Raw genomic sequence first — 20,016 nt, forward strand, 5'->3', positions numbered from 1 at the left:
TTGTTTGCCTGGTTATACTAGTAAAGAACTGTTATTCCTATCCCCAGATCTCTGCCTGAAAGCCCCTTGATTTCAAATTTATAATAATTCGGAGGGAGGGGGTCTACATTCGTTCATCCCACGGGAGGCTCCTGCTCTCCCTAGCAGACACCTGTCTTCTAGAACCGAGACACAAGGGTTAGTCAATGAACCTTACCTTCTGCTTGTAGGATCATCAAAACCAGGCTACCTCCATTCCAGCTGGATTTAAAGCTGATAAATCAGGCATTCACTTTTCACCCAGATGAGGTGTATTTTGGAATCCAGCCTGGAGCCTGCGGTAACACCTAATGACCATGTGCAGCCATCCACGTCACAACTACAATGCAAAATTCCTCTTTTAGAAGGAAACTGAAATAACCCCCAGCCATTAAATAATCCTTGCTTTGTTTGTAATTTTGCTCAGAGGCATGGTTTTTCTCTGTTCTCCCTTAATTTTGCCATGTCTTGTTTCAAAGGTGAGCATGTAAAGCTGTTTCCCTTCATCTTTAATTACAGGTCCTTGTAAAGAAGATGTATGGGAAAATGCAAGTTTCTTATACATCCAAGATTTTCACAGAGGCTGAAGAACTGGTCTGAACATGAAGCAAGATTATGAAACATGCTTATTTTTAGAGCTGCTTGTACACCCTGCAAGCTAACTAAATTAAAACTTTAAAAGAGTGCTATAAAAACTAATAAAGCTGAGTATAGAGGTTTTAGTTTTGTTGATATGTTCCAGTGATTTTTTATGAAACTCGAGAGCAGATAATTTACAGTAAAACAACAATAGATCTGAGAGAAAGGAAAAAATAATTATAATTCTATCAAACTTAGTTGAAAGTCTTATTATTCATTGTCCAACTGATTAAATCAAAAATAAATAATAATAATAATTGTATCATTTAGGTTGTTTCTGAGAAAAGCTTTAGACTTTTTTTGGTCTATATATTTTCAGAATTATATGTAGTGTAGTTTTGGGGAAAAGGCTCCAAGTCCCTCCACGCTGTTCAGAACATCCATGATTTAGTTATTCTAGCACACAAGGAATCAGCTGCTTTCCAGACCTGATTTGATCTTGGAAAAGTTAAGTGATCAGTTGAAGACAGCACAGTGTCTTTGGCAGGACCTCAGCTGGATTTGGATAAAGCCCAAATTCCCATCCAGAAAACCCCAAAGTGTGTAAGTAACTTATGGAGTCCCAGTTGCTAGAACTCTGCATAGAAATTCCTTTTTCATGTGTGTTTATTTTTTCATCCTGAGCAGTGACACCTGTTGTCTTAGAACTTGTTCTAATAGTCATTTCTATGGACGAATATCTCAGTTTATCAGTGAGGAAGGCAGAGTAGTTCTATTAATCAAAAAAAAAAAAATATGCTCACTTCTTTAGGAAAATGTGTGAGATATGGACTGTCTGATAATGCAACAAACAGAAGTTGACATACAGTTTACAGTTTCACCACCACCGACTTCTACACCCCGAGTCCCTTTAGAGAGTAAAACCAAAGTTGGTAGAATTGACCTGAATAGAACCTTCTTCAGACTTGAAAGGGTTTCTCTGTGAGGATGGATCTGGGAAGAGAACAGTGCTGTAACCAGACATCCAGTGCTGTTGGAGTCAGTTTGCTCTGACAGTCATGCTGGAGGTTTGTGCAAAAGCTGCTTAGGAGAGAAATTGGAAGACTTCAAAAGGTAGTAGAGTGTCAAGTTGGAGAGAGTCATCAGTGGGTAACAGAAAAATAGAAGAACTGCTGGAAAAAGCCTGAGTAAAATACAAGGGTAACGGCATTATCAAATTTGAAACTAAGACTATGGAATCTGATATCTAAGGATGTCTTACGTTTTTGGTAGAAAACATCCTGTTTTACTTGTGCAATGAAGTCCTCAAAAGAGAGAAAAAGAATGAATACTTTCCTTCAGTTGGAACTGAAGACATTCCATGATACCAAGATGCAAATACAGGAAAAAAAGGCTTTTAGCAGCCTTGTCTAGTGAAAATTGTCCTTACCAATGGAAGGGGCTTGGAACTGGATCTTTAAGGTGCCTTGAAACCCAAACCATTCTTTTATTCTATGAGAGCATCTTTTCAGGGATGGTAAAAGCATGGCTATGTCCATTAATGACCATGGCTATGTCCACAGTGTGAGCTGAGCTGGGGCAGTCTGAGCTGGAGAGGGCTGGGCATCAGGGAGGGGCAAGGGGCTGAGACCCATATGTTATGCAGAAAGTGTACATATTTTCCTTTGAGGAATTGTGGGCAAAACCTTGGGTTCATGTGCAAAGAAATCGCTATGTCAGACAGCCAAATGTACCACACATTGGACTTGTAGAGGAAGATGAAAAGGTCAGTCTATAGGAAGTGCAAGTTTCTGGTGCAGTCTGACCCTGCAGTGAATGCAGGATGTGTTGCACTCACTGCACAAATGACAGTTGCCCTTTGTCTGGGATCTTAACTGAACTGTTGGACATCCAGTCTTGGGAAATGCTCTAGGAGCTGCTAAAGTCCCAGTCTGCAAACAATGAGTTAGTATATGCAGAGTATCTAGGACGTACCTCTGCAGATTTATTACCAGTATTCCACAGTTCCCCAGGTTTTTAGAGAGCTATTTAAATGTGGGACAAATTTACACTGAGAGACTGAAATTAATATATGCATGAAATCTTCTTTTTCTAACCACTTTCTTTTAATGTGGAGAATTCTGGAAGAACAGGAAATAGCTCTAATTAGAATCAGTGACCTAAAAAGTGCGCTTGCTTTGAGAAGTGAGAAGTCTTTCTAGTCGTCGGGTGAAATGAATTTCTCATTGATTGCTCCACTTCCCCAGTTCAGGTCAGACCTATAATGGTGTTTATTGTATCGTGGCACATTTTGACATGGTGAGGGTATGGTATAACTGTGTTACTGTCCCCCTATCTTACTGACCTTCTCTAAAGTGAATTAACTTTGTTGAGGTCTGTGCTGTAGCTTGTATCTGTTAGCTTTCTTGACACTGACCTTCTGGCTGCAGTTCTCTGACTAACCAGTAAAAGTGGGAAGAGAAGGCTTGGCCTGGAAAAAACATGCTGGAAAACTCTGTGTGTATCAGTGTGGCTCATTTGTCATGTAGCTGAGTTTTAAGAAGTTTCTGGTTTCAGCCCAAGAATTCACTTGCTCCACTGTGTCCTTGTATTTTAGTACTTATGTTAGAACCATGGGAAGGTTGCTAAGGAAGCCCAAGGCTGCAGGATCTGCACTACACTGGGCAATCTGCACTCAGGAGTAATTGTGCTAGCTTGTTTCTGTAGGAAAGCTAATGGGATTAAATTTCTTTTTGAAGTAACCCCTCTGGATTTGAATTAAACGCGTGTGCAAAATTGGTTAAAAACACCTCCTAGATAAGATACATATATATATATATATATATATATATATAGAGTAGGGCTGGTTGATTGTATCAGTAGAGCATGGAAGACCCACTAATTTTTAGGCAGGGAGTACCCTTACATTTTGATGAATATTGTAAGGTTAGAATGGCCTGAACTAATTTTAACAGTCAGTTTGTGTACTCATTGCATTCTAGTCTTAGCACTGCAGACTTGGCAAAGGTGAGATTTTTGCCAATTGCATTGCTGGTTTACAGGACCAAAGCCCATGCTTCTTTCTCCTCCTCCTTGGAACACTGGTATACTGGGTACTCAGCCTCTTTGGGTCCCTGGCAGCCTCTTTTCTCCTTGTGATATAACCATGCTGAAGCAGAAAAATCTGTGCTAGGGTAGGTAGTATTGTTTGTACCGTTCTTTTTCCTCCTGGCATGGTGTATAGCAGGTTTTTTAAGTACTTTTTTATGACTGACATTGGAATAGGGCAAATGTTTTCTTTTAGATAAATTTGCCTTACAGGTGATAGTGAGGGTTTTTTTTGGATCAGGGCATGAAGAGATGATTAAAAATGGAATACTGTAATTTGTGTTTCTCTGTCTATTTACCATACACAGGGGTTATTGAAGTGTATGGTGCTGAATGCTATAAACTTCAGTATGCCACATGTTACCAGCTCAATGATATGTATGGTGGGCTGAGCTAAAATGCTCAGTTGCTGAGTTCTTCCCTCACCTTTGCTGCTCTGGTGAGTGCAAAATCAGCAGCTGACACCCCTCCTTCTTCCTGCACACACAAATGGTGAAAATGAGTCCTGAATACTTGCAAACCCTCTGTATTATGGAACTACACTTGCTGTGGGGAGAAACATTAAATGCATTTTAGATACCATTTCAGTAATGGCTCTGACTCTGCTTCCAGAACTTATAGAAAAGATCATGTCTACAGCACTAAGTATTGTTATTGTAAATGATCTCTTTCCTCAAATTTCACCACCTCTCAGCAACATGATAGCAGCTGCCATGCAAAATATTTGCCATAAACGGTTTGATTGTGTGTATTTTTCCTCTTTCGTAACAACTTGTTTGTAAACAAGTGTCATGGCTATCAGCACACTTTTCAATAGAGTTTGGCTTCAAGTATAAAATTGTGTCATAGGTGTATTTGTGAAACCCTATCTAGCATTCCTTTAATAATTTTAGTAGACTCTTAACTAGATGAGTAGTGCTGACAATAATTTTTAAAAGTCTGGTAGTGAATTGTTTTTCATGGCTTCTCTTGTCAGTATTGCTGGAAATAATTGATCCACAGTGCTGAGGTATAAATTACAGACTTAGCACTTTATATAGTGATTTGATCCTCCAATCTCCCCAACATTAGGCACCTAGAAGTTTGAAATGGAGTTATTCTCTCTTTGGTCAGCAAATAATTCATTTTAATGCACTTTGAGCCTCCTGGAGAGGGATACACTGTTTAAGATTTTCATTGGAAAGCAGTACTTTGTCATCCACAGCACAGTGTTTACATTTGGTGTCCTATGGCTGCTGGCAGTGATGGCTCTACATAAAGCTGGGGGAGCTCTTAAAAGTAAGTACTGAGAGCTCCATTCTTTGCTAAGTGTAAACTGGGACCTGACAAAAATTAACAAATGTCTCTTAGGGAGAGACGGATGGAAATACTTGTTCTGGTATTCCTGATCACAGACTATACCCAGGGATTGGCTTCTTCCAAAATGCTTCTCTGAGATGGATTTGGCCTTGAACTGACTAGATGGCAGCTTTTAGGTGTTTGCAGCTACTCTTCTTGATTATGAATAAAAGTAATACAGGATGATTCCCACTGTGCTACAAACAGGAGCCATGAGAATCATCTCCAAGCTGATTTTTGGATCCTTTGCCAAATACATTTGGTCAGAGAACTGAGAAACTTTCAGGCATGAGAATAGTCCCCCTGAGGTTTGGGCACAAAAGCATAACCCGCTGGTGTTACTGATTACTGTGAAACCTGTTTGTTCTGTTGAGGTGTTCTGCTGCAAATCCAGCCCAGTTTACCAGACAGAATATGTTGCAGGTATTCATATTGGTATAGGGTTACTTTTTTTTCCCCTTTGTTTACTGAAACTCCACAATAACTACAACAACATTCCCATATCCCCTTGGAGTTTAGATAAAACTTAAAAGAATGGAGACAGAACCATAGTTCACCAGTCGCTGATATGATCCAGCTTAAATAATTTGCTGCCTTAATGTGGAGTTGTGCCCATGTGAGATTATTCCAAGCCTGGTCCCTAGCTGTGTACTGGCTCTTTCTTTGTGGTTTGCTGCTAGTGAGGCTATATCTCTTGAGAAACTATTTAGATGTCAGAGTCTCTGCCTGGTGGGAAAAGGTTTTCAGTGCCTGTCTATTGATGTTATAGTTTTGTTGTAGTGGGAGAATAAAACACTATGCATATTTATATGCTTAGAAGCTTTCCTAAGATGTCATATCTTAAAGGAAAGTAAAACAGGAAAAGAAAAAATTTATTCTCAGACTTGGAAGACTATGAATTATTTGTCCTTTAAAAGCTTTCACTATCTCTGCATGAAAGAAGTCCTATTATTAAAAGCAAGTATTTCTTTCTCTGCATGTCAATAAGAGAAAGACCAGAACTGACTGATTTTTGTGGCATCTTTTCCTTTAGAGAGCTGGACAGCTTTACCTGGTTGGCACTAAGAAGCTGTTTTTAAAACAACATTTACATCAACCTCTAACTAGTTGATAGACTTAATATTAATGTGAGATTAGACCTCTTCTAAAAGATCTATGAGAACTGAAAGATTAAATAGAGCCTTGAAGGTGTTTGTGTAGCTACATAAGTTCTCTAACTGTTAAATTTATTTTCCCCATATATCCAAAGTTTTTGGTTGAGTTTTTCATTCAGAGAATGTTTATTATGACTCTTTTCTTGGATTTGTGAGTATTTACATAATCTAGAACACTTGAAAATTAACATACTGCTCTGGAATATGCCCACCATCTCATCCTGGCACTTCTGTCTTGGCTCTACAAACTGGATAGCTTCTTTTTGTGCTTGTGTGAAGCAAGGGCCACAGAACCTGATAGATGCCTGTTTTCCCTAGAGGGACATCATCACCTCATCATTTCTCTCTGGTTTTGAGTATATTTTGGGGAGTGAGGTATAGAATGACAAATTCCATTTTTGGACACTCCCCGCATATTGCAGCCAGAAAAATACTAATTTTTGCTTAGATATGTAAGGTGAATATAGACATGTTCATTATTTTCTATAATCTAGTCTTTCATTGTAAGTTGTTATAAGTAATGTCCTGAAATCAAAGTTATAGGCCAACAAAATATTTTCTTGGGATGTGTTGAATTGTTGGAACTGGTTTGTTTTCTTCTGTGGTATTTGTAGAGGATCATAGTTCCTGAGTTGGGAGTACAGCATTTTAGGTAAACCCAAGAGTGGAAACTCTGATTTACACTGACTTCACTAAGGTACCCTACAGGTAATGAAACAAAATAATTTGATGTCAAATGTTCTAATTTTGGAGGAAATGTGTTTTTGTCTTATGTAAGGATGTTAATATTAGCTTATAGGAACTCCTCTTCGGAGGTATCAAATTCTTTCCATTCTATCTCCTACATTTTAGTAAACAGAATAAATCAATGATTCTGTGATCATACCATGGAAGAAACTTAGCATACACAAAAGCCTCCAGCAGACTGGATGCCCCTGTCCTGACCATGGGGACAGCTTTCCCCTCTGGTTTTAATATGATCACAGTATCACTGTCTTGCCTTTTTTTGGTTTTTGCATGGTGGCTCCCAGCACCACTTCAAGGTTTTTCTTGAGGTCATGCAGGGATCCAGAAGGTGGATGTTCCTCAGGACTGCAAATGGGTGTCTACTGCATATCTGAAGGAAATACTGTGGCAGTGACAGGTTAAAATGTCACTGGTTTTACCAGGTTAATCTTCTTCCTGCAGCAAAGGTGTGGTAGCCTGGATGCCAGCAAATGGTATCTAGGAGTTCTGGAGACTCCTGGGCATACTCTTAATTTATAAAGTTGTACCAAATCCTTTGCTTCCTATCCCTCTGTATCCTGCCTCAGCTTAAGTAGAAGGCAGGTATCCCTTCAGGCGTTTCAGTTCCAGTTCCAGCTGCAGAATGTATGTTTGCAGCCACTGTGAATTTCTTATTCTCTGAACATGGTTGTTATATTGGTCTTGCTTTCTAAGAAAAAGTAGTCAACTTAGTACTTATTTAATTGAAATATTTTAAAAATAGAAAAGTAAAACTTTATTCATAATGTGCCTCAGACATCTTCCCCTCACTCAGGGAAACAGGGGCCTGTGCTATTTGTCCTGTAGGGAAGTGTTGCAATCACTGTCCCTGGGAGACTTCAAAAAATGTGTGGATATGGCCTTTAGAATCACTAAAACCATGGTTTAGTCATGTACTTGGCAGTGCTGGTTTAATGGTGGGAGTCCATGATCTCAGAAGTATCTCCCAAGTTTAATGATTCTGTGATTCACTTTGGGCTTCTGTTTTAGAACACCTGTTTGTAGCACTTAAAGTCAACAGAAATGTAGAAAATGTTACGGGGTAAATCCCTCCAGTGACCACCAGCTAAGTAAGTGAATACCCTAGAAATTCTAATTCTGGACAGCACCAGGCTCCTTAGCCAGGAGGTTCTCTTGCTGTAATTGGATATTCTGGTCAACACCAGGACTATATGTGGTTCTGCTGAACCAACATTATACATCTGCTGTTGAGACCCAAACGGTCTTGAATGTCACTAATAAGGGCTACTTTACTTTTTGTTGAGTGACTATGGTAAGTCTTAAAAGCCTCCTGTAGCTTTTACAATACTTAAATAATGAAAAATATCCACAGATTATTAATTATAAGTGTATGTGAAGCTATTAAAAGCTCCAGGCAGGCAAACATTTTTGCAAACATTTGGTTTTAAGCATATGAGAGACTTAAAACTCTTAAGATGCTTTGCTGGATTAAGATCAGAATTCCCCAAAGAGTCTAACATTTAACTCCTCCTTTAAAGCAAACCTAACTTCCACCAGACACTATTAATAATGCTTGTACATTAAATCATTTTAATGCAGTCATTCCCAAGCACTGTATATAGAACCCAGTGTATAAGAAAATAATAGGATATTTCACATAAAGCTGAAAGAAATCAGGTTCTGAAGTGATAATCTTTCATCACTTATATGCCATGCAGCAGATAATGCAGTTTAGTCTTATTTTGCTTGTTTCTCTTGACTTGAGCAGAAAGCTCAAAAAGTCTAAGATTTAGGCTGATTAATAGTCAGATTTTGTATCTTCTTGGCAGCAGAATGTTCTCTGGGGCTGGAACATGCAACTACCCTTGTTTTCTAATAAATAAAAAAGTAAAGACAAGGTGCAATCAATGAAAAAATTATTTGCTTCTGTCCATTTACCTCTCAAAATGGAACATTCAATTAAACATGTGCAGTGTGTGTATATTGCATTGATCTCCATCAGAAGACAGTCAGAAAATAAGTGTTCTGAACATCCATTCTTAGTGTGGTTCAATACCTGAACCATGGTATTACTAATGTGCAAATTGCCAGTTGTTGGAACAAATATTTGAAGTCTCCTGATGTTATTTTTTCCTAATAACAAATGCGTACATCCCTTTTTTCTCTTATTTTGAGGTACCTGTTACTTGTTATCTTTGACAGCAAATCCCAGGAAATCAGGAAATCTTGAGCTGAGGAAGTGACGCTGCCTGGTCCTCACGGCCTTTTACACTCTGGCTAGCTCAGGACTCTCTGGCCGATGCCAACACCAGGAATGGGGAACCGTGCGAATACGATTTGTCTCAGCACGGAACCTCCAGAGCTCCACGCAGTCAGGCTCTGCGAATCCCAGTGGTCGTAGGTCGTGGCGAAAGGAGAGAGAGGACTCAGTCTCTTCCAAATTCCCAGGAACGAGTTTATTGCTGCGGCATCGGAAAGCCCGGAGCACCGCAACTTCTCCAGAAGCAGCCTTGAGAAAGGCTGGCCTGAAGCACGTGTGAGCGGCTTCGAGCAGTCGAGTGATTCCGGCTCAGCTCAGTAATAGTATAGTGATTTCAGCTCAGCTCAGCTCAGTTCAGCAGCGGCGGTGGCAGGCAACACAGGAAGCAGGGATGAGATAGCTGGTCCAGCGTTCCACCAAAGCACAAGCCTTTATTTAGGCAGAGCTCCAGTGAAGGGTGCCAGTTAACAGCGAATCTCCCGAACAGAGAAAAACCCGGGATATTTATGGGGAAGGAGAGGGGCGGGGGGAAGCCCGAGATACCTGTATTGGGGTGGGACAGCAGGGGAGAACACCAATGAAACACAACAGTTTAACATAACTAACTCAAAGACCCCTGGGAGCGACATTGTGTCGCTCTTACAGAGAAGTATCTCCTCTCCAGGGGAGAGCCAGTATCTCGGGCCCAGAGGGCTCCTCCATACCCACAGTTTATTACAAGGGCAAGGGAGCGATGACAAGGGACAGGGCTGGGACTGCAGGATAGAGGTCTGAGCCGAGACCCTAAGCACCTCTGTGTGTTGGGTTTTAAAGGCAAGGGGCGGTGAAAGCCTTGACCAATGGGGAGACATCAGAGGAGTGGTAATAGGAGGGGATTACAATGTTCAGGACCAATGGTAAGGACATGGGGGAGGGACGGCAGCTAGACAATCAATGGGGCTTTGAGGAAGGGATAACGGGCAGGGAAAGAGCTAGAATAAAGGGTTGGGTTTACATAGACAGACAGAGGTTGAGGGCAGGGTGATGGTGATGGATGGGGAATTCTCTGGAAATAAGGGATGGGTTTACAATGATGGATAACTGGGAAGGGACTACTCTGGGTAACAGGGGGGCAACTGGGGCAAACTAATTCAAACTTAACAAAGGTAGACAAACTGGCGGCAACAAGGAAGAGCACTGGATTCCAGCTCTAATCTTTCTTGGGTCAGCAAGGCACAAACCTTTGACAAGTCTGAACAGCTGTGCAGGTGCTGTGCAGCTGTGCCATGCAGTTGTTGTATGATAGATGCAGTCAAGTTTCCCTACAGAAACTGAGTTTTGCAACACCTAATCTCCAAATCTCAATTGGAGAATTAGATGAAGGAGATCATAATGGGAAATTTCACATCTAGGCCATCAATTGATTCTGAAATTTTGGCTGTTTGTAGAATACTGATAAGGGATAAGGTGCCTAAAGCAGATTTACATGCTGCAAAATTGGTGCTTACGGGTTTTGAGTATTGCTGAGGGTAGCAACAAGTAGTAAAATACTACTACACTGAGCAGTTGACAAGGGGAAAAACAGAAGTAAAAGCAGATACATGGTTACTCCAGAATGTATAGGTGAGTCTTAGGAGCCTTTTTCTGAGCTACTATTTTCAAGAAGATCAAATTAATCTTGGATGGGACATAGTCAAGATCAAGGAAAACAAAGGAAAGGAGGAATTGCCAGTTACATATCTATAGACACGTGGTTGAATATTTGTCTTCAATGAAGATATAATTTGGAGTTGTTCAGAAAATTTTCTGTTGTGGGAAAAATAGAGACTGTCAGGATTTGCAGTCACTGGATATTTTGGGAGTAAACTTTTGATATGTGGAGTGGGTGACACTTAGGTAAATGACTCAAAATACATAGAGTTGTCAATATGACATTTTAGAGCAAAGTTATCACTTATTTCCTGCAGTCCTAAAATTTTTAGTACACTAAAATAGACTCATGTTTTAGAGATGTGGGATTGTGATAACTGGCATATGTTTAAGACTTCAAATAGTATTGACATGTCTACAGAAGGAGTTGTGATATTGACTTTATAGGATAATATGGAAAATATAATTTATCACAGATTTTTTAGAAAGTGTGGATGGAAAGATGAGTAACCTGGTCTAATAGCATTTGTGCTATCTCCTCTTTTGTCCATATCAAGAAAAAATCTGAGTTTTAGCTTGAAACTTTCTACTGACTGTGGAGTTTTAGAACAAGAAGTAGAAGTTGGAAACTCCAGAACTCCTCTTCCTGTACACTAAAGATATTTTCTGCACTTATATCTGAATTGTGACAATTTATGAGAATGAGAGGGAGAGCTTGGACAGGTCCTTTCCTCTGCCCAAACCTCTGGCAGTAGACAGCAGCTTTATTGAGGTGGCCAGCACTCCAAAACCACTCTCGCTTGTAAGGTCTTAATAATCACTGACCATTAATTATTCATTGAATAGACCAAGGCAAACAGACATAAACATTAAACAGACTTACTTACTGCACAGGAATAAAATAAAAAGAAACACTACTAGTAGATAAAGATACAGTGCACAACTATAGATGCACCTTATGTTACAGCTAGCAAAGTAACAGTATAGATTAAGAGTCAATGTTATCAATGAATGATAGTGCTGTGCAGAGAATCACCTTTGTTTTCTCAATCCCCTGGGGAAGTAATTTGATGTGAATGTTTTCATCATTGAAGAGAGCTCTCTACACACTCAGAGAGTGTATTAGAGATTTCATGAAAATAATGAAAATGACAGGGGTCTTTTATAATTGTTAAAATAGTGTCTGTAGTCACTGATTTTAGGTTTTCTCACCATTCAAGTTGGGATGTGTATTGCTGGTTAAGGAGGTTCTCAGCCGACATAATTCATCATGACAAACCATTCCAGACTGATTTTCTGATTCCAGCCATGTGTGTTTTGCTGTATTAGGGCGTGAGAGGTCCTGCCACAACAATTCATCTAACTAACTATTTTGGTCCTGATACGAGTGATAGACCTTCACATTCCTATTTATTTACTTTTATTTCTTTTTGGGCAGAGAAAAATGTTTTTGAAGCATCGCTTTAGATATTGTAAAGGAAAGAGGAGGTCATTGCTTTTGTTTCAAAGTGTATTTGAGGTAGGTATGAATTTGAGGGTCCTAAAACATGATAAGCTAGTAATTGTGACTGCCTATGGGAGGTTTATCTCTAGAACTCTAATCTCTTTAAACCATATGAGACTTGAAAATGTCTGTTGCATTAAATCACCTAATTGTTAAATCTCAATTTATTTCCAGAATGAAATGCAAAAAAGAAAAATTTACCTGTATAATTTTGCATTGAGGCACAGAAATGTGGCTTTCATGATACAATTTAGATAAAATTGGAATTATAACATATTAACATGATTAATTTAATCATTATGTATAGAAATTATATGAAGCATAAAGTACATAAGGTTTGATGTAATTTGGGTGTCCTTATACTAAGTTGTACACAGAATACAGGGCTACTCATGTTATTAGTTGATGCATTTAATAACTTCTGCTCAATTAGTATTTTTAAGGCTTTGGTGTCTGTTTCTACAAGAAATGAAATTCAAAGCAGAGTGTTCATCCCTTTTCTGTTTCTGGAATGCCTTTATGTAAAGACAGACACAATTTTATTGCTGTAAAATATTTTCGCATTTGGGGATTCACATGAGAGCTGTTTGTATTGATGTCCTTCTCACGGTGGCTCATTTTGAGGCATTTGTTGGCCTTGAAGTGAGGGGTGATTTGTAGTCTTTGTGGGGAGCCTTTTAGGTGCTTTGAAAACCTGTGGGGCAAAGCTCACAGGGGAAGGGGAAACTGGCAGTTGGGGTGGTTCTATTTTATTACTGGAGAAGTGCTGCCAAATGTGAATCTGAGCAACAAAGAAGGGAGCAACAGGCATAATTCCCACCATGGTGAGTAAGAGGATGTGTATGGGTACCAGGGGAATTTACACTGACAGGCATAACAATTGTCATGAGAGCATGTCTAACATATTTTCTAACACGAGAAAGCTGATGCCCTTATAACAATGTGCCACTATTGCATGGACTTCTGGACAGAAAAATCTTCAAAAATGTATCATCTCTGTTTCTTGCAAAATAAAAAAAGGATTTTATTTAGGATTTAGGATCCCACCACAAACTTGTTTTTCTATCAATTTTGCTACTTTTAATTTTCCGCTTGTTTATGCCAGAGTGTAATTTTAACACAGACATTAGATAAGAAGAGTTTTTAGAAGCCTATGTATGAGATCTCAATTATAACAAATTAGCTTCCAAATTAAAATCCTTTTAAAGTGACATAATGTTCAAGATGGTGGCCCTGGAGAATATCCTTGGTAGTTAGTATAGGATCCGAAGAGAAGCTGATAGTCTAAAATGCGTAAGCCTGCAACCTAATTTCCTGTCACAGAAAAACCACCTAAGATGTGTATGTGTGTAATTAGGGCTGCTATAACCTGTTCACAAAGCCTCTAGTTGGTTTTGTGGTTCTTCTTGTCTTGGTGTTGCATGGATCTATGGGGAGGCAGACAAGTTTGCCATGGCTTTCCCTTGGAGGGATGTCCCTTGAATGGGCTGTGCTAAGCTTATCTCAACCCTCTCCTGGAGAGATACCCATTAGATGGGACCATCCTCCCTTGTCATGGTGAGAGCTCCAACTACCCCACCATGCTTTGGTGCCTATGTTGATTATTTGTAACCCATTAGTTTTCCCTCTTGGTACCACCCTTGCCTTGCCCCATAAAAAACCCAGCTTCTGCCCAGCTCAGGAGGGAGCAGCTGTCCCTGGCACCCCTTTGCAGGGCTGCTGGACAATAAAGGCTACCTCTGTGGAATCGCAACACAATGCTCCTGTATCTCTGTTCCTGAGTCAGCCTGGGAAAAACCTAGCAAGCTGACTGAAATCACTGAGCTGATCACTTGCAAACATAGGTTGCACTTTGCTGATGTTACCTGGTGTCCAGGGATTGCCTGAGACCCTGAAGACTTTCTCCTAGAAGATCTCTCTCTGGGAAGGTTGTGGCACCCCAGGTCAGACTAACAGACCCAGTCTGGCCTACCACAGATCTACACAAAAAATATGGTTTCTATTGCAGTCTTCTGGAATTTTCTAGTCACATTTTATCATTAAGCAAAGCTTCAAGCATTATAAATGCAGTTGTAATTTATTTGTATGTCATTCCTAAATATACCATTGAGCATTACCATGTTTGTACTGCTAAAGCTTTCAAGGGATTGTGCTATTTACTGCGACTCTTAATTGATTTGCTGCTACAGTTCAGCAAAGCTATTTCTTGCCACTGCAGGAGGACCTTGTGGTGCAGGCTATCACAGCAGCTAAATTTGGTGCTGAAGCTTTATTGAAGGTTTTACAGCATTACATCTTAGAATTACAGTGAGCTGTCTGAAATTTATTGTTGTGTTTTGCAACAAGAAAGTACAAAAAGAGATTGATGTTGGAATAATTTTATCTCCTAAAGTCTGCAGAGACACAGTTAACCAATGGTATCGGCTTGGTAGCACTTTTTAAAATGATTCAAGGAAAATTAATAAATCAAACTCACCCATTCCTTTACTGGGAATGGATGAGAAGTTTTTCCATGCAATTTTCATACTAAACAGATTAGGCTACTTCTATGCTTTGCAATTAATAGGTTAATCTCCAGTATTATTTGGTTTTGCTGTTTATTTTCAGTAGACTTCAGATTGTCAATGTGAAATCTAGTTAAAAGACCTTGATTTCATGAAGTATTGTTTAACATATCTTGCCTGCTCTTTGGGACTCTTTTTCCTTACTCCCTGCAGGGAATGGGTCCTGGGTTATAGGTCCAAGCATTTTCAGCTGGAGCAGGACTTCCTGAATCACATCTCATGGGGAAGACATTATCAAAGCAGCCAGAAGTGTTCCTCTATATTGAGCTGGTCACTGGGCAAGCACAGACTGCCAATTGGGCAGCACTTAATTTCACGGCCACCAGCCACTACTAGTATATTATATTACATTACACAATTTTATGTTTGGAGAGACTTTCCAATTAGATGGTCGAGTAGCCATAATTTCCTAAGGGGAATTAGCCTAGACTAAAGTGAGTATGGAAGAGAAGCAGTTCTTTACATCTCCCCCTCCTTACCAGTATCACCTAATTCCCAGAGGCTGCTTGACAGAAGATTATCAACCATCCTTGATATTAATGATACTTTAGAGTAAGAAGCCTGTTCCAGTGAAGAAGGGGGAAAAGTGAGAATGGTATGGGAATTCTCATTTTTGCATATTATATCCAAATATAGGTGGCAGATGAAAAGTCTGTGCTTCAGCACATACACTCTGAACACTAGAGAAAACAGCAGAAAGCAGGGAAAAGTAACCCACAGGTTCTCTGTATTTACTGTATTTATACCAAAATATGCAAGAGATTTTGAAAGCTATGTGCCAGGTTTTGTTGGTTTTTTTTTGGAAATGATACATGTCTTAATTTATTGTAAGGTTTTTTTCTGATTTTAATAAAATGAGATATTTTACTTTACTGAAATGTTTTTAGCTCTTCCTCACAGCAGATGTGGCATATCCTTTTGTTCGTTGATATTGCTGTGACTTAGATGATAACACATGCATTTGCTTGTAAAAATATTCTTCTGGAGGCTGTAAAAACTCCAAGGATTAGAGACAAAACCATATATTGATAAGAACATTTAAACCCTGCAGCACCTTTCAGATATTGTGAACCACGTGCAACATCAATATGTGAGAAACACATTTCACTCTTTAAAATTTTTAAAGGCTTAATAAGGGATAAAAAGGACAATATCCAGGGCTGGGGTGCCTTGGCCAAATGCCAGAAGCACCCCATTGGCTTAAAACAATTTTCTTATACTTTTCAGTACATGGGTTACATGCATATTAATAAGGTTAAAGTTATACATATATACACATTCTTGTCTTTTACTTGTTCCAGGAATTTTTTTTAGCTTTATTTAACCTGTGACCCGTCATTCAATAGTGTGGATTTTATTTTGGAGAGCTGCGTATGTTGTTTCCTTACAATGTATATGCCTTTACAACATGTATGCCACTTCTTCACAATGAAGTAAAATGTGTAAGAGTAGTAACAAAGTAAACGTGTGTAAAAATGTCTCATGGTTCATCTGATCTTTTCCTCCAGGTTGGGATTAATGAGCAAGACGCAGTATTTTTGTTTGGATTCAGATATTTATTATTTCTTATCTATGTTACATTCTCACAAACCATGAGTTCTTCAGAACATTAAGCTGACAAACTAAAAATGGAGCCCCAGGTCTCTCTATACAAAGCCTTTTAAGTGTAAACTACCCAATTATAAAATGCCAACTAATTTATTTTTACTTTTAACCCAATAACCAAACACATGTGTTCCACATTGTGGACCTTTCCACCCAATCATCCAATACTACACAAAACCATGAAGAAGAAGGTGAAGAAGGAAGACAAGCTTATGCCCTCAAACCTCCATCTTGCTACATATATATTATTATATCCCAAAGCCTTAAACTCTAAGTTTTCCACCATGTGATATAACACACTTCTATTCATACTACACACCCACAATTTCAGTTCTTTCACTCAATTTTGGAAGCCTTTTCCAAGGCCTTTGGTCAAATACAGTGTTCTCCTGCAGGTCAGTGCCTGTGGGCACAGAAAGCTTGAAATTCTCTGTGCCCAGGGTTCCAAGAGTGTACGTAATTTCCTTAGAATGTATACGCCATTCCTTCACAATGTGTATGCCACTTCTTCACAAAGACAGGGAATTTTTGATAACAGCAGAGTTAGTAACAGGAATTTTTCTACATCTTTTTTTCTGATGTTATCTGTGTGTTTCTTTCAATGTTATCTGATTATAGAGAATTTCAGTTATTTCTAAGTTATTTTTATTATTGTCAGTTATTTATAAAATGAAAGCATCTTGCAAATGTTAACATTTTGCTAAAACCTAAACTAATATATATATGTCATACTACTATTCATACGCATACAAAAGCTGACAGATTATACTATACTGAAGTAGTTAAAAGGGGTTACAAATAACACTACATGAAGATGGTTGTGATTAAAACTAATTTGCAAAAGTCCAGAACAGAAATAGCCAATCATTCCAGTTACTTATAACAAATAGCATCCTGTGTCAAGAGGGGAGGAACATACTTCCAAAAAAAAAAGCATAAATGTAAAATGATAGTTTCTCACACTAGTTTTCTCACAAAATACAGTGGAAAATATTTTTTTCCTTTCTTACTTTTTCAGGATTTAGCAGTATAAAAAGGAGATATGGTGCTCCTCTTAACTAGTTAACTAAAAAATTGAATGACAGAGACTAGGCAACAATTCATTGGAAAAAAACAAGGTGGGGGATTATTAGGACATTGATGTTTATAAATCTTTAAAAGAGTATGTAACCCTTTTCATAAAAACAGGTATTACTGTCTACATTTCTATAGGTCCTGATGAAGAACAACCATCACTAATTAGCTACTATAGGCTTACTCCTACAGTATTTTGTCTTTTAATGACTGCCATCTTAAAAGGTTGAAGATGGGATTCACAAAGAACTTGAATTGGAAAGAGAAACCTGTAAGGCTTTTTAATCTCTTTTGCTTTGCTTTTCACGTCATGTTTGTTCAATATTTCCTGAATTTCCCTATCCCTTGTATGCCTACTTCTATCCCTGGCCTTCATGTATTGTTTTCGGTTAGGTTTTCTCAAATGAATTTCTTCCCATTCGTTGTCAAGGAGATGTGGAGTAAAGGGACAGCTTTCTAGATAAAATGTCTCTAGCAATTAAGAGACAAAAGGAATGGCCAAGCACCTTGACATAAGACAGAAATGGTTTTGGGAAGGGGATTGAGCTTTTGGCAGCAAGCTGGGAGTGGTTTGGTCTTCATCCTGATTTGGAGGAGAGACTGTGGTTCATGGTGCTGAATTTCTGCCCAAGGGCTCAGTGCTGCTGTGGAATTCTCCTTTTTGCCTGTTGTTAAGTCTGCTGATTGCAGGAGCTGCTGGTTTGTGGACATGATTTTCTGAGCCTGAGAGATTTTTCAGCTGATCTGTTTCCCAAGGGAAGGTCTTTTGGAAACATTTTCTCTCTCAAAGACTGTTTTGTAAATAAATTTTTAGTTCCCAAAACAGTGGTGTACAGATGTTCTGAATGTGTTTTCTCCTGTCCCACCAATGGGATGAGAGAGGTGTTGTTCCCTTTACCAATCATGTTAAACCTGTATTGGAATACCTTATAAAAGGGGCTGAAAACCCCAAAATAGAGGCTTCTGCCTTCTTGGGATGAAACCTCTGCTGCTGTGATTGAACCCACACTTCTATTTCACGTCCATTAGTGACACTGGTTGACTGGGACTTTTCAGCACCCACCATTGCTGGGAGACCATCACCATCTGCATGGGCGTTTCAGAAGAAAAACTCGGCCACCCACCTCTTCCCCCTCTCTGGAGAGAGGGTCCCAGCTGCTAGTCAACTGGAATCTTAGCAGCTGCCATCACCAGATGTTGGAGACTGAAATGTTGTAGTTTATGGCTTAAACATTTTCATGAAGAACTTTTGCCTGTTATAGTAAACTGTATAACAAAAGCTGCATGGAATACCACCACACCCTGAAGAGGCCTCCTGACTAAGGCCCTGGACTTCAATTTGATGAAGATAAGATAAAGTGACTCAGATCTGGACTAGGGGAGAAGAATACTGTGAGAAACAACACTCTTTTTTAAATTTCAAAGGTCTATTAAACCTTAACAAAATACAACAAAAGACTAAATAAAGAGAAAAAGCAGTGTTGAGAGTCTCCATGACTAGCAGCCATGTGCTCTTCTACAAAATGGATCCTCTGCATTTCCTACCCCTTTACTTACCCCTCTTTGGGAGGTAGAACACCCTCCCAAAGTCTTGTCAGTCAACTCCTTCTTTGCTGTCCATTGGTAGAGATTACTTTCTTAAATCTTGATCTTGGTGTCATTATGTCACATCTCCTAGTAACAAGCCAGCCCTCCCCTAATTCCCTGACTACCAAGGCCATCCCATGACAACAAAACAAGGGGGAGGGGAAAGAGGACTATGGGGGGACATATTACAATAACATAACAATACATCTACAAAACTTAACATCCCTTAATTGTGAAAGCCAACTGTCGCATTACCCATCTATTACAATACAGAAGATTAAACTTCTTTAATCTTAGAGGTGGAGACCACAGCCCCGGATTTATCTGCTGTCAGCCTTGCACAGACTCTCACATCAAAGGGGTGAGGAGAAGAGGTTTTGGGTGTGTAGTGAAAAAGCCTCTAGTCAGTGAACACCCATCCTCCACAGTGCAGAACAGCTCAGCTGTGGGGTCCCTTCAACCTGGGAAAAGCTGCGGGCCAGCAGAAGGGATGTCATGGCCCATCAAAGGTCCCCCTCAAAGAGGTCCCCAGACGCTGTAGCAGAGCACTGCACATGCTGCAATGGATCCTCAGTGTTGCAAAGGACAGTGAAAAACTTGCCCTCCCCAGGGGAGGTGCCTGGGTGTTCCCACCTGACAAAATGTATATTAATTCATTTGATTCAACTGCTTTTGGGTGTGGGGGACCCCCACCACCAAGATGACCAGATGGAGCGGAATGAGATGTTGCTGGAATCCCCAGAAGAGTGATGTGTTTCTACCTAATTGCTGTCACTCTCTCTGTCCCTATTTTTATTTTTATTTATCTTTATCTTTTTCCTTCCTTCCTTCCTTCCTTCCTTCCTTCCTTCCTTCCTTCCTTCCTTCCTTCCTTCCTTCCTTCCTTCCTTC

This window comes from Parus major, chromosome 4 (assembly GCF_001522545.3).
Source record: "Parus major isolate Abel chromosome 4, Parus_major1.1, whole genome shotgun sequence".
NCBI classification, from domain to species: Eukaryota; Metazoa; Chordata; class Aves; order Passeriformes; family Paridae; genus Parus; species Parus major.